The sequence below is a fragment of the Sus scrofa genome, chromosome 2 (assembly GCF_054392235.1).
Source record: "Sus scrofa isolate SSC_HxYL_T2T_F1_AM1 chromosome 2, Sscrofa_HxYL_maternal_Yorkshire_Landrace_v2.0, whole genome shotgun sequence".
NCBI lineage: Eukaryota > Metazoa > Chordata > Mammalia > Artiodactyla > Suidae > Sus > Sus scrofa.
In genome coordinates, this window is record NC_139384.1 from 48,221,011 (window position 1) to 48,236,400 (window position 15,390).

Sequence of the window (15,390 nt, forward strand, 5' to 3'; positions counted from 1 at the left end):
ATCTGATTTAAAACTGATCAGGAGAACTGAACAGACATTTTCCTAAAGAGGAAATGCAGATGGCCAATAGGCACATAAAAAGATGCTCAATGTTGCTAATCATCAGGGAAATGCAAATCAAAACCACAATGAGCTATCACCTCACACCTGTCAGAATGGCTGTCATCAAAGTCTACAAATAACAAGTGCTGGTGAGAATGTGGAGAAAAGGGAACTCTCATACACTGCTGGTGGGAAGGTAACTTGGTGCATTCACTGTGGAAAACAGTATGGAGGTTTCTTAAACTAAAAATGGAATTATCAGATGACCCAGACGTTCCACTCCTGGGGATATATTAAAAAAAAATCAAAAACACTAATTTGAAAAGATAACACATCCAAACATTCATAGCAGTATTATTTATAATTGCCAAGATATAGAAGCAACCTAAGTGTCCATCAACAGATGAATGGATAAACAAGTTTATACATCACAACTTCTTTATACACACACACACACAATGGAACACAGCCATAAAAAGAATGAAATTTTGCCATTTGCAGCAACATGGATGGACTTGGAGAGCATCATGATAAGTGAAATAGGTCAGATGGAGAAAGAAAAATACTGTATGATATCACTTGTATGTGGAATCTAAGAAATACAACAAACTAATGAATATAACAAAAAAGAAGCAGACTCCCAGATATAGAGAACAAACTAGTGGTTACCAGTGGGGGTAGGGAAGGGGAGAGGGGCAAGATAGGGGTAGGGAATTAAAAGGTACAAACTATTAGGTAAAAAATAAGCTCCAAGGGGAAGTTCCCATGTGGCTCAGCAGGTTAAGGATTCAGCATTACCATTGCATTGGCTCAGGTTGCTGCTGTGGCGCGGGTTTGATCCCTGACCCAGGAACTTCCAAGTGCTGTGGGTGTGGCAAAAAAAAAGGCCACAAAGATCTACCATACAGAGGGAATATAGCCGATGTCTTATAACTATAAATGGAGTATAACCTTTAAAACTTGTGAATCACTGTATCATATACCTGTAGCATATAATATTGTACAGCAACCATACTTCAGGAAAATAAATAAATAAATAAAATAAACCAGAAAAAAACCCCATAAAGGTAATTTTGAAAAAGGATTAAATCTAAACATGATTTCGTTGAAAACAATCTTTAGAAGATTTATCATCATAAAGAAATACACAATTGTGGGGAAAAATCCTTTGTCAGACATGTATCATTTAAACACAGACATGGGAACCAAGAGAGGGGAAGAGGGTAAATGTGTACTGAACACACCCTGTGCCAAGTAGGTTTTGTTATTCTCACTGCAGAAATTAGAAAACGGAGGCCAGTTAACTGGGGTCACACAGTTCGTCCATAGAAGAACTAGGTTTTGATCCCAGGTCTGTGTGGCCACAGGCCTTTGGACCTTTTCCATTCCACACTTATTTCCAGGAACAATTGCTCATGTTGTAATCTGCACTCATTTTCTCCATCCTGACAACCCCCTGAGATCTTATTCCCTGCTAGGCTTTCTACTCCACTTGCCATAAAACTTTTATAGAGAAGAAAGTTATAGCTTTCTGGCTGGAAAGGTGGTTGGAGGAAATGGATGGACCCTGACTGCTGCCTGACTTCCTGCCATCAGGCAGTGGAACCTGCATTGTCAGAAAGGGCTCCCAGCTGTTTAACGCTGTGCTCCAAAAAAGACTAAACCACTACCGAAGTGGAAATGACACATACTTCATCTCTTTGTAGCGGGAAGCCATCTGGTGCAGCTTTCTCCCCATGTGCTAGTGGCCTTTATACTCAATTGTGCAGGGAATCGAGTTGAGAATTTCCTTAGATCTGAAATCAGCCTTTGGACAGAAACTATCATTCTTCTGGAGTTTGTGTCTATAGGAGAGGTCACGACCCCAGTGATTTCCAGCTGATAGCTACCTGGGGACAATATGGGGCCATGTTTGGTTCTGACCACTGGTGGCTTGGCCAGGGCACATGGCTCGGGGAGGGCAGGAACTGAAGGGAAGTTTCACCACGAATGCTCGTATCTAATGAAAATATATTCATTCGTTCATTTATTTATTCACTGGCTCAAACTATGAATGAAGCCTTGTGCACCAAGTGCTGGGGGAAAATAAAGAAATCAAAGCAAATCAAGACATGCATCCTTTCTACTTTTGAAGGGTTCACATAGTCGTGGGAGTGAGGAGGCAGATGTGTATATCTCATTTGTTCATGCAATCAACACTGAGCCCTTACTACCTGTCAGTTCCTGGAGTTACAAAGATAAAGAAGACACAGGGCCAGTCCTCAGGGTCTCTCAGTCTCTTAGGGTAGACAGACCACGATCATAGAAAAGTGTAGTAGGCATCAGTTTATGGGCAAAATCAGGGTGTGACAGGAGCACAGTGGAGGAGCTTCTTTGTTAGGAAGGTGCTAAGAGAAGGCTTCTTAGGGGAAGTGATGCATTAGGGTCTGAAGGAGTCAGCCAGATGGAAGGGGTAGGGGAATGGGCATTGCAAGTAGAAGGAACTGCAAAGACAAAGCAAAAAGGGGCTGGGAAAAAGCATGAAACATGTGTGAAAGAAGTCCCAGGAGCCTAGTATGAGCAAAGCAAAGGATGTGGATTTGTGTGGTGAACAGGAGTTGGGTGGTGAAGATAAAGGCAGAGAAGAAGGCAGGGATGATTACAAAGGGTTTTGTGTATTACACTGATCAATTTCAGTTCATCTTAAAATCTTTGAGGAACTGCAGAGAGATTTTAAGTAGGAGATTCAGGATGACCATCTCATCCTGGTTTGCCCTGCACTGTCCTGAGCTTAAAACTCCAAGTCCCCCATCCTGGGAACCCCTTCAGTTTTGGGCAAGCCGAGATGGTTGGTCAGGCTATAGCAGAAGGATAGGAAAGATCACTGTAGACGCCTCAGGAAATGTAGAGGAGGGGTTAAGAAGGGAGGGGTAAGACGGCATTAATGGCATTTATGAAGAAACCGTGCACGAATCAGGGCAGTTAGTAGTGAGGAGCAGGAGGAGGGATTGGATTTGAAACAGGAAGTAGAGGCAACTAAATTTAATCACATTTTTATTTGGGTAGGTGGAGGAAAGGTGGAAGAGGAAAGGACAGAATATAAGTGAATTCTTGTTTTCTGATTTGTTGATCAAATAGCATCAGGATATTTTTTTCCTTTAAGTTACAGAATGTGCAGAAAAGGAAAGTAAATTATACCTATGATGTTCCTTCAATGACGAGGCATCATCCTGAGTGCTTTATATAAAGTATCTCATTTAATATGCATAACAAGTATGACCTAGGAGAATGGTAATTCTCCTCCAGGGTACAGATGAGGAAACAGGGCTCAGAGAGCCTAAGTCACTTGTTTAAGGTCACACAGCACTGGCATTCCCAATGAGAAATGTCTCGCCTAAGGTCTTCTGCTCTTTCAATACCCCACCCTCCCAACAATGCTCCTGAAGGGCAGGGCAGGGTAGGGCAGAAGGAATGGTAATTGAGCTGAGCTTTGCTAGAAGATGCTATTTATCCAAATGGAAAAGGAGCGAGAAGAGAACAGCATGGGCTGTCTTTGGCTCTGTCTCTGTGGGACAATAAATAAATACACATGCATGTCAGAATGAATTATTCTTGAACCTTTTATGCAGAACACATACAAAGATGGCAAGATGCTGTCTCATAGCTTGCCCAGCTCAATGCATCTTAATTGCCCAAGTAAAACAAACAAAAATAAACTGAATGATGCTTTCTTCCTATCTTCCAATTTGCTTGCAAATCCCAATGGCTTGCCAATATTTCCCAACACAGAGATAGGTTGTGTTGCCAAGAAATGAAAAAAGGAGATCTTTGCAAGTAGAGTTCACCACACCCTTCCTTTCAGGAGGTCTTTTGTTTTGGACAATGAACTGGGGGTGAAAGTGCTGCACTCTTGTAGATGTAATTAAAATGGAAGTGGCTTCCCTCTTCCTCAGTGATTCACGTCATTGAAATTAATCATCACTGGGCCAGTCTAGCCGGCTGCCACAGTCTCTATAGGAAATGCATCTCAAGGTGTCTGCTGCAACAGCTGCAATTAAAATCTATTGAGTGAAAAAGAATCTATATTTTCTTACTTTCCTTCCCCACATTGTATGATTTTGATGTCCCTTTTTTTTTTCCCAACATCTTCATGTTTAGATCTGTATGCTGGCTTATTTAAGTGACGGCTTTCCAATTGTGGTTTCCTTCATCCTAATTCTCCTTTCTTTCTTTCTTTTTTTTTTTTAAATTAAGAGAAGCCCTTTCAGTAGTTCTTTTAGGATGGGTTTAGTATTGCTGTACTCTTTTAGCTTTTGTTTGTTGGGGAAATTCTTTATTTCCCCTTCTATTTTAAATGATATTCTTGCTGGATATCCTGCTGTGTAGCACCGAGAACTATGTCTAGTCACTTATGATAGAACACGTAATGGGAGAAAAAAGAATGTATACATGTATGTGTAACTGGGTCACCATGCTGTACAGTAGAAAAAAAAATCTGTATTGGGGAAATAACAATAAAAAAAATAAAAAAAAAAACCTATTGAGTGGTGGGATGAAATGAACCAGACACTTGCCACAACAGCAGAGGTGCTGGATAAAAGAGAGATGTGTAATTAACAGATAACTTGAAACTTGAAGCTGGGGGCTTCATGCAGATTGACACTAGTGCTTTTTTCATGGGAATCATCTGATGGTGAAATTGCTTTATCAACTCTAGTTGTGATTTATTTGGGCATTTATTGTATTTATTACCAACTGCTGGTGGATGATGGTTCAGTCTCAGAAATAACTATTTTCATTTCCTTGAAGGGTATGTACCAATTGTACATATGTACCAAGGAATAAATCGAGCAGGCTGATTCCATTTTTTTTCCCACCTGTGGAGTGGGCATGGGGATCAGTTGTAAGATGAGAAGAAGTTTGTGTGGTTTGTGTTGTTTCTAACTTCTAAACCCTCATTTAATTGAAAAATAGTATGAAGAACACAGCAACCTATGAGAACAAATGACTCTTCTCCAGTCGCTTGAGACCAAAGCAATGTGTGTGTTTTAAGACGGTGTAGTGAAGAAAAAGAAAGTCAGAGATTACTCCATGTAACTTCCCTTTAAGTGACATTTACCTTGAAAGGGAAGAAGAAACAAGTATCTCAAACTCTGACATACTTTTGGAATTCTTACCTATGTCAGGAATAGGTTTGACTGCATATAACTTGGAAGCCTCAAATATCATAGCTTAAAACAAGAATAAAAGTTTATTTTCCTCTTATGTAAAAAGTTTGTAGGTAAAGAGTCCAAGGGACAAAAAGGGACCTGCTCTCTCCTTTTAAATACTCTTCCAGGAGACTGCACACCTTCCCTCACCCTCTTATGGCTCATTGGTCAGAACTTGGTTTCAAGGGAAGCTGGGACATGTAGTCCTCATTCTGGGTGGCCATGTATCCAGCCAGCAATTACTATTCTGATACTAAAGGTACCAACCATAGACACTGGGAAGCACATTAGGTTACTTGATAGTGGCAGTTTAAACTTTTCCATGGGCTTTCTCTGAGTTTCTATGTTTTAGTGCAACCAGTAAGTCCTTCCTGGTTGACAGTTATTTCAATGAACAAAGCTGTTTCCAGAGTTAATGGTTAACAGTGGCTCTCCTGCCCTGTCCACTCAACCCCAAGTGTTCCAGGTAGAATACTGCCATTTTTTTTTTTTTTTTTTTGGCTTCGCACATAGCATGTGGATGTTCCTGGGCCAGGGAATGAATCCCCGCTGCAGCAGTGACCCGAGCCACTGCAGGGACAATGTTGGATACTTAATCCTTAATTTTAATGAAGTTTTTCCAAAAATCATGCTGTTTAGTCCTAACCAGTGGCCATCAGGTAATGCCTAGAGGGTTTGCTACTGCTGTTGTGTGTCAGGGGCTGAGTTCCTGGGAAACAGCTGCCTTCCAGGCCAAAGGGTTTTAAGGCACAAGCCCCCGCCCTGTAAACAATGGGGCATTTGTGCTGGGAAAGGAGACTTTATGGGTGTGGTTGCTAAGGGGGCAGAGGGAATTGGGGAGCCCCTTTCTCAGGACTAAATAGAGAGGGCAACAGCTCAAGGGAGCATTTTGTTCCCATCACAGCATGGCATGAAGAGTAGTAGCTCAGGAACCAGAATTCTAACAGATTGTTTCTGGACTCTTTGTTGTTTTTCTTCCTACATGTGTTTTTCTTTACCCTCTGTCACCATAGTGATCAAAGTTAAAAATCCTTAAATCACAAAGAGCTTACAGGGATGTCTTCAGGATCAATGAGTAAAGAGCGGGCTTAGGATGACAGAACCCTGCACTTTGCCAGGTTTGGGGAGAGAGGGGAGAATTTAGAGGACTGGAGGAAGGGAGAGTGTTAGCTCCTGAAGGAAAGTAAAGTGGGCTGAGTTTAAAGAAGCTTACTGGAGCAAAAAAAAAGAAAAGGAGGGGGAGGGGAAATGGTAGCATGGGGAGCTGGCCTTAACCCATGTGGGCTATAACAGAAGGGACTCAACACTAATTCCCAAGTTCCATGATGACGGATGCAGTCAGTGCAAATGTAGCTTCTGAATGCTCACGGCCTGGACTTGATTTCTGCATCTACCTTTTCTATAAGCCTTTGAGCAAGTCATTTCATTCCTCCAAGTCTCATTTTCCTTATATAAAAAGATGATAATAATAGCACAACTTAAAAGGATTGGGAAGAGACAGTGAGATGATCCACATAGTCTTCAGCAGACTGGTCCTTGGTAGCACACACAAAGTTCACTGTCATTATTAAATTCAGGCAATACTACAGATTGGTGAAAAAGCTATTTTCAGTTATCCTGGAATTATGCTAATAAATGTGAGGGGTAGTGGAAAGGAAGGCGACTTCAAGTAGACAGACACAACCCAAGTCTGAACAAAGTGAGTTGTACTCATTAGCAGTCCTGTAGACACTTTCTTGACTATCTGCCACGTAAACTCCTTGCAGGACTATCCAAGGCCTGTCATTCCCTCTGTAGTAAGTACTGATAGAGTCCATGGCAAGCTGAATGTGTCAGCGCTGTGCTGTTCTTGACTAGAGCAGCACCCTTCCGCTCTTGCAGTAGAATTGTATGCTTATTAAGCTTAAGTTGTATTTGTTCCCAAACCTCCTTATACCACTTATTCTTGTATTTACATAATGGAATTAATTTTTTGAAACTGATGAGAAATGAGTGACAAAAGGAAGATATTATTTTATGATTGCTTTGAAAGGCAAGTTGCTAAAAATATTGTATAATTAGGTGAAAGCAAAATTACTGTCAAAGATCATGGGGAAGGTTGTAAAATCCAGGGATTCTGCACTTGGATGGCTTGCAAATATCTTTAAGTACTAGATTCACTTCCATAAGGCTGAAACTGGAAAGCATGGCTGATGAATTTTTGGAGTGATCTATTCCTTTTTTTCTTTGCCACATCCCTGGCATGTGGAAGTTTCTGGGCCAGGGGTCAAACCCATGCCATAGCAGCGACCTGAGCCACTGCAATGACAACACTGGCTTCTTAACCTGTTGTGCTACTGAGGCGATTTATCTTTGCGACTGAAGGAAAATTTATGTGCCATGGTTTAATTTAAAATATTTCACATATTCATCTTAAAATTTTATAATTCCCTGTTTTAACACAGTCTGTTTTATATTATAGTAATCAACTTCTGCTCTTAATTAAGTTGGATGGGAGGGTACCTGACACAATTAGACATTGCTACTTATGCATGGGATCAATACATAGCCAATATAGTCCGTTCTACATTTTCAGCAAGATATTTGTTATTTTAATATAATTCCTTTTCAAAGCCATCAAGAAAATCTTTGATAGTTTGTGATTTGTGTCTAATGTTGCAAACACTGAAAAAAAGTGGCAGAACAACAATCGATCAGAGTCCTATTAGGTGACCACTATAAAATATTATTTATTTTAAACCCATAGAGGGTTTTAAAAAATTTTTTAACAACTTCACTAGTTGGAAAAATCAAAACCCAATTCTCTTTGTACCTATCATGATATATTTAGTAAATCTGTCCCTCACATATTATGGGCACCAATAAGTTAGGAATCAAAGCTCTGAGAGAGTTAGGTTGAGTTCAAACTAGGCAGTTCCTTTGTAGTAAGTTTATGTGAGCAAGACACTGGACACAGAAGAAGGGTGCTTTGATGAGCAGGAGAGAGACACTAATTCAGAGGAAAGTCTGCCAATCAAAATGCCAGAGTGTTATAAACCTCTTCCACATGAAGAAGTTTACCAAGATACTCTGGTGTAATACTGTATTTTCCAATATAAGTAAGGAATGGAAACAAGGCAGACATAGCTTACACAGCAAATATAACTTAAGAGGGAGTTTTGAACAACTGCAGATGGAAAGACATAGTATCATTCCCCACACTTAGCACACTAGTACTGATATCAGAGAGCAAGACTGGGTCAAAGACAAAAGGTCAGAATGATGTCAGAGACACAGCTTATGCTGGAAAGACAAACCCAAATGCTTAAAGAAGGGATTCTAGGTTCACCTCCAACAGTGATGAAACTTACTTGTATCATACCAACAACCTGCCAAGAACAACTAGAAAAGATGGATAAAACACAACAAAACAACTTGGAGAGATTTCAATGCAGCCAAGACTTGAAGGCCAAGGTCCTGGAGAGAAGGGAAATGCACAGAAGTGAGTCAGATATTCCCAGCTGCTTTTTCCCTCCAAGCACTGGCTTTTTCATCAGCCATGCAAGGCTAAGAGGCTGAGGTGCCAAGCACAGCTTTTGGCAGTCTCCCATGAGTGGGAAGAAAAAGGTGACTTGCGCCAAGATCCTGAAGAGAAAGGAAGGACAGAGAAGGGAGCCCCACACTTGGCATTGCCTTCCTGATTTGTAAGAATCACAGGACAGAAAGCTTGCAAATCAGAGTAGAAGTGGGTAGCTAAGAGCTTGCAAATCAGAGTAGAAGGGGGTAGCTAAGAGGTTGAACAGAGCTTTCAGCAGTCTCATATTTTGAGAAGATTCAAATTGGAAGTCAGAAACCAGAAGAAGACACTAAGCTCCCCAGGCTTTCAGTGAGCCTCTCAAGAAGAGCTGGGTGCTTGGAGTTGGGGTGAACCATAAAAAAGTAGCTCTCACAAAGACTGGACCTCATCTTCACAACTGTCCAACTTAAGATTTGATTGAAGTGATTTGCCCTACGTTCACTGCCTGCTGGAAGTAGAAGTAAGTCTGTGAAGGAAGGTCATGTCGTCTAGAGCCTCTACAGCTTTTCCCGCACAATGCCTGGCATTCAATACAAAATTACCAGATATACAAAGAAATCGGACCAAGGGAAGAAGCCAATAGACTCAGAACCACAGGTGATCCGGATACTATAGTCATCAAACCTGGATTTAAACAAAAATGGTGATTAGTATGTTCTAGGAGGCAGAAACCACAAAGGGGAATTTCAGCAACAAACTGAAATTTGTAAAAAAAAAAGGAATCAAGTGAAAATTCTAGAACTGACAAATATAACTGGAATTAAGAACGAACAGGTTTAACAGTAGTAGTTTAGGCTAGCAGAAGAGAGGATTAGGGAGTATCCAGACTAAAGTATGGAAGGAAAAATGATGGAGAATGTAGAAGAAAAGTGTAAGAAACATATGAGAGATGATGGCAAAATTTAACATGTATGTAATTGGAGTCCCAGATAAAGGGGAGAGAGAAAATTTGGGTAGAACCAATCTTTGAAGACATATTGGCCAGAATTTTCCCAAACTGACAAAAGATATCAAGCTATGGATTTATGAAGTGCTACAAACCTCCTAAAGAATAAATTAAATAAATACAAACTAAACCACATCATATAGTGACTCGTTTACACGATTTTTACTCAGCACATAGTAGAATTGCTGAAAACCTGAGACAAAGACAACATCTTAAATGTAGCCATTGAAAAAGACATATTATCTCCATAAAAGCAAAGTCAGACTGACATATGACTTCTTAACTCAATGGTGGAAGTCAAAGGCAGAGGAATCATACCTTTTAAATATCAAAAGAAAATAACTGACAACTTACTTTAAAAAAAAAAAACCTTCAAAAATGAAGGCAAAATAAAGATATTTTCAGACAAACACAAACTAAGAGAATGTTTGCCTGCAAATTCTCCCTCAAAGCAATGCTAAAGGAATTCTTCAAGTGTAAGAAAATGGTCCCTGATAGGAAACAGAGATGCAACAAGGAAGGAAGAACAACAGAAAGAGTTAATATAGGGGAGATGCTCAGTGAATATTAACTGTACCAAGCCATATGAATAATGTCTGTGCAGGGCTAAATGTATGCAAAATTTCATCATTTGGCACAATAATACTTAAGGCATCAATAAGGTGAGAGGAATTCAATGTTTTAAGAAACTTGCATTGTCCCAGAAGTAGTGAAAGTATGTCAGATGCTAATATATTAGACCCCAGTAAGTCAAGATGTAAGTTGTAAAGAATGCAAAATCTTCACGGGGGCTGTGGCAACAAAATAAAGCCCTAATCCAGACAGCAGACCTAGACACCCGCCCACACTGCTGCTGTTTTAGGCCTCAATTTAGAGGACTTTGGAGTTAATCTCAGGCCCACTTCTTTGTGTTAGGATTGTATAATATATATATATTTATATATATGTATATATATATTTATATATATGTATATATATGTATGTATATATGTATATATATGTATATATATGTATGTATATATATATGTATATATATGTATATATGTATATATATGTATATATATGTATATATATGTATATATATGTATATATATGTATATATATGTATATATATGTATATATGTATATATATGTATATATATATGTATATATGTATATATATGTATATATATGTATATATATATGTATATATATGTATTTGCTCAAGTTTGGGGTCACTAATCTGCATGCAGATAATTCAAAAGGGTGAGTTTTAGATGATTAGCAAATGCATTTGAGAAAGAAAATTCTTCAGCCATCAGTATAGAGGAAAACCTCATTTTGTTTCTTTTATTTACTTATTTTTTGCTTTTTCAGAGCCGCACCTGTGGCATATGGAAATTCCCAGGCTAGGGGTCAAATCAGAGCGACAGCTGTCAACCTATGTATACCACAGCCACAGCAACATGGGATCTGAGCTGTGTCTGTGACCTACACCACAGCTTAGGGTGAAGCTGGATCCTTAACCCACTGAATGAGGCCAGGGATTGAATCCGAATCCTCATGGATATTAGTCAGATTTGTTTCCACTGCCGCACAATGGAAACTCCGAAAACCTCATTTTGAAAGCCCCAATCATGTTTGGGGTCATGATCCCAGAGCAGCAGTCAGATGAGCACACCCTTTATATTTACATTGATTCTTGAATATATTATGCAGAGTTCATTGCCTTTTTTAAAAATTAATTTTGCTCCAGATAACATATACATATATCAGTGCTTATTAGTTTAATGTATGCAGCTATGACATCTTATGAAATTCTTAGTCTCTACACCAAGCAAATCATCACTCCTTCACTAATCCCTCTCATATACAAACATCCCAATAAGAATCTGATGTGTTTTGATGTATTTAAGGGCTATTTTGGAAAAAGATTCCAGTTCCCCCAGCCCTTCCCCAGAGGCTGCTCTCAGGAGCTGAAGTTACCAATGAACAGGCTGCCTCTAACATGCATGGATCAATGCCCTTTGGGACAGCATAGCTTGCCAGTTAATAGACTTTTGATTTTCTTTAGTCATTGATTAATGAAGCAGTAATTTTGCTTTTGAATGGGAAGATAAATTAAGAATTTACTGTAACTGGAGCCTACTGGGAAATGGGCTGTTGTTTGGAGAACTGGTGGTACTTATGAAGACAGAGAGGTCAGATAGCCAGTTTTGCTTAAAGCATTCTTTCTGTCAGGAAACCGAGGGCTAAAGTGTTCAACTTAATTCAGTAGACACTTATCAATATATTATGAACTGTATGTAAAGAGGAGAGGAAGGGGTGGGACTGGGGTACAGCCTGGCTCAGACAGATGCCTACTGTGTGTTAGTTCTTCCAGAGGTGTGGGCAGATACCAGAACACAAGGCAGGGAGGGGGCCAGCATGGGATACAAGACGCTGTGGAAGATTTGAGGAGCTAGAAACAACAGGCATTTGGATGGATCAGGAAAGGCATCATAGCAGAGTGGGATGTGGGAAGCTGTGGAATTCTGATAGATGCAGGTGGAAATGAAAGCACTTCTAGAGATGGAGGGTCAACATGAGGAAAAGCAAAGAGCCAGCAAAAAGGAACGAACTCAAATTCCAGTGCTACTGACTCTTAGCTGTGTGACCTTGTGTTAGTTACCTAAATTTTCTGGGCTTTAGTTTTTCTCAACTGGAAATGAAATCAATTATAACCACCTTTACAGAGTTGTTGTGAAGGTTCATTGAAATTGGTTAGTTGGTAAGGAATCTATCATAGCACCTGGTACAGGGTAGACACCCAGTAAAGGGAGGCTATGAGCCACATGAGGTTGAAAAATGGTAGCAAGATTTTGAAGGAATCATCTGCCTTCCTTCCTTACATCTTCCTTTTCTGAGAAAATGCACCACTTTTTTTTTTTTTTTTGGTTTTCTGTCTATCCAAACTCTGAATCCTTGAGCTCTTGCAGGCTGAGATCTGTAGCTTGTGTACCTGTGCCCATAGCAGGCGCACAGAAAAGCTTCTGGAAAGAGTGACTGAATGAACCTGTCTGTCCTACTCCATCTCCCAGTGCTCTCCCATCACTTAGAGCTTCATGAAGGTATTTCATGCCTCTGAACAGCCTTGTGGGCCCTTCCCTTTAGTCTACCCAGCAAACTCTCTTCATCCTTCAAAATTCAGCTCATGATTTTGTTGAGGTTCTTCATTCAAGGCAGAATTGGACAGATCGGATACTTTCTCCTTAGTAGGCTCAGTACATAACTCTTACCATAATGTGCAGCTCATCAACTTGGAATTGCTTGCTGTCCCCTCTGTCTCCCTCAGACCTTGCAAACCTTATGGCTACTCAGTGTCAAGGGGACATAATGTCATAATGTGGGGGCAGAATCTGAGAAGGCAGCAGAACATCTCTCTCTGTGAGATGGGGCTCCTGTTTCCTCTTTTGTTTACCTATTTCTATCCTAAGGAAAAACTGATATGTTTACATAGTCACAGAACAATTGGAAGCATGACTTATGGTTTTATAATTTCAGCAGCTAAGTTCATATGCTATGATGTTTCAGAAATGATTTAATTTTCCCCCTCATCTCTTAAGATAAGGATTTTAAGTTGTTATGTGGGATAGAGAGCGCATTATCACCTGAAGGGATGGCATGATGGGTCTTCCACATTCGGGCTCATTCCTTTCAGGGTCTCAGTGCCTTGCACACAATAGATGTTTAATAATTGCTTGATCAATGAAGAAATATCCTTGTTTCTGGTCACTTCCCTCCCAGAAACCTCAACGGCTGCCCTTCTCCTCCTGGTCTTTGTGTAACCTCGGCAGCCTTTTATTGAAGTTTGTTCATGAGATGAGCCTAGGTATTCAAGTCTGTTCACCAGATGATGTAATCTCCCTTTACAGGCCTGTCCCTCTGCTCTCATGCCACATATCTCTCACTGCAGGCAAGATGGACACCCAGGTGGTGGCTCTTTGCTCCCTGGAGGGCATGTTCAACAGGCTGGAGGACCGACTTGCATGGGGAGCACCTTCAGGTTGAGAGAGCTGAAGAACTGAATGGACAGGAGGACAGACCACAGAGACTCTGACCACAAGTGGAAAATGAACAACGCTTTCTCAAAATAGACCTGAAGACCAGATGTAGAGGTGGTGGGGGACACAGATCTTGGGACATCAATCCCCTTCAGATAAAGGGCAGGCACTGGCTGCACCCCTAATGTGCTCAGTTATGGGTCCATCCTCACACAGAGGAGGAGATCACAAAAACTGCTATCCTTGTCCTGATGGTCCAGCAAGAGCAAGACAAGAAAGGCGCTAACATTTTTTGAACATTGAAATGCTGAGTTTAATGCTGTCCATGAAATCTCAGTTTCTGGGGTGGGGGAAGGTTCTGCTCTGTGTTCCCTGTGTGCCCTGGACTTGACTTTTCTGGCCCAAGTTGTGCCGTGTTTTAATTACCTATTTCTATGTCAGTCTTTCCCAAGAGATCACGAGCCTCTTAAGGATAAGTGATCTTTCAAATACGGGGTTTGACATATGAATGAATGAATGGATGAAGTCTACACAGTGCATTTTTTTTTTTTTTTTTTTTTACCACTAGATGGCAAATATTCACTGGCCAAATGCACTCTAACCTGTCTCAGACACAGTCTGGTGAAAACCAGATACATTTTTCAGTACATACAACAGGATGGAATTTCAAGGGATTCCTATGCCTCCTCTGTTTTAGCAGAGAACAGAGAAAGCCCCCGCACAAATGTTGGGAGCCCTGGGTGCTGATCTGTGCTGCCATTAATGTTTGGGCAAGTCAGGTGTATTTTCCAAGCCTCAGTCTTATTTTTTTAAAAAACCCATGGACTCTGGTAACTTCAGATAAACATTTATTAACATCTGTGATATCCCAGACCCTGACTCTGGTATAGGGGGTAAAGAAATGACTCAGGAAAACTTCTTGCCTCTAAAACAATGTTTCTCATCTCTTAAAAAAGCCCAGTTTGTGGTCATTCAAAAAGTATCTGTTGCAGACTCCATTCAAGTTCTGATTTTTTTTTTTTTGGTATTAGAATTTTGAATGTTGTTAAATGGCTATTTCTAATGCTTATTATTTTTTTTCTGGCCACACCCATAGCACATGGAAGTTCCTGGGGCAGGGATTGAATCTGAGCTGCAGCTGTGACCTAAGTTGTAGCTGTAGCAATGATGGATCCTTAACCTACCACACCAAGCTGGGGCTCGAACTGGCATCACTACAGAGACAAGCCGGATCATTAACCTGCTGTGCCACAGCAGGAGCTCCTCTAACTGCTTATTCTTTTTTTTCTCTCGCTTTTTAGGGCTGGACCCGTGGCATATTGAAATTCCCAGACTTGGGGTCCAATCTGAGCTACAGCTGCTGGTCTATACCATGGCTACAGCAATGTGGGATCCGAGCCATGTCTGTGACCTACACCACAGCTCACGGCAATGCTGGATCCTTGATCCTTAACCTACTGATTGAGGCCAGGGATCAAATACGCATCTGATCCTAGTTGGGTTTGTTAACTTCTGAGCCACAAAGGGAACTCCTAAATGCTTATTCTTTTTCAAAAATTAATTTTTTATTACTCAAAGAATTTTATTATATTTATAGGTGTACAATGATCATCACAACTGATTTTCATAACATTT

General features: G+C 40.4%; 1 protein-coding gene and 1 long non-coding RNA gene across 2 annotated transcripts in view; both read right to left on the reverse strand.

The window, feature by feature from the left end:
• The window catches only part of SPON1 (spondin 1), a 334,437-nt gene that overhangs the window by 96,784 nt on the left and 222,263 nt on the right, over positions 1 to 15,390 (reverse strand). The gene's annotated exons all lie outside the window — the stretch shown is intronic.
• LOC146405369 (uncharacterized) lies at positions 5,835 to 10,102 on the reverse strand. Its single transcript, XR_014837294.1, has 2 exons — positions 10,052 to 10,102; positions 5,835 to 9,879 (listed from the first exon to the last, which is right to left on the reverse strand). It is a non-coding gene; the product is annotated as an uncharacterized LOC146405369 (long non-coding RNA).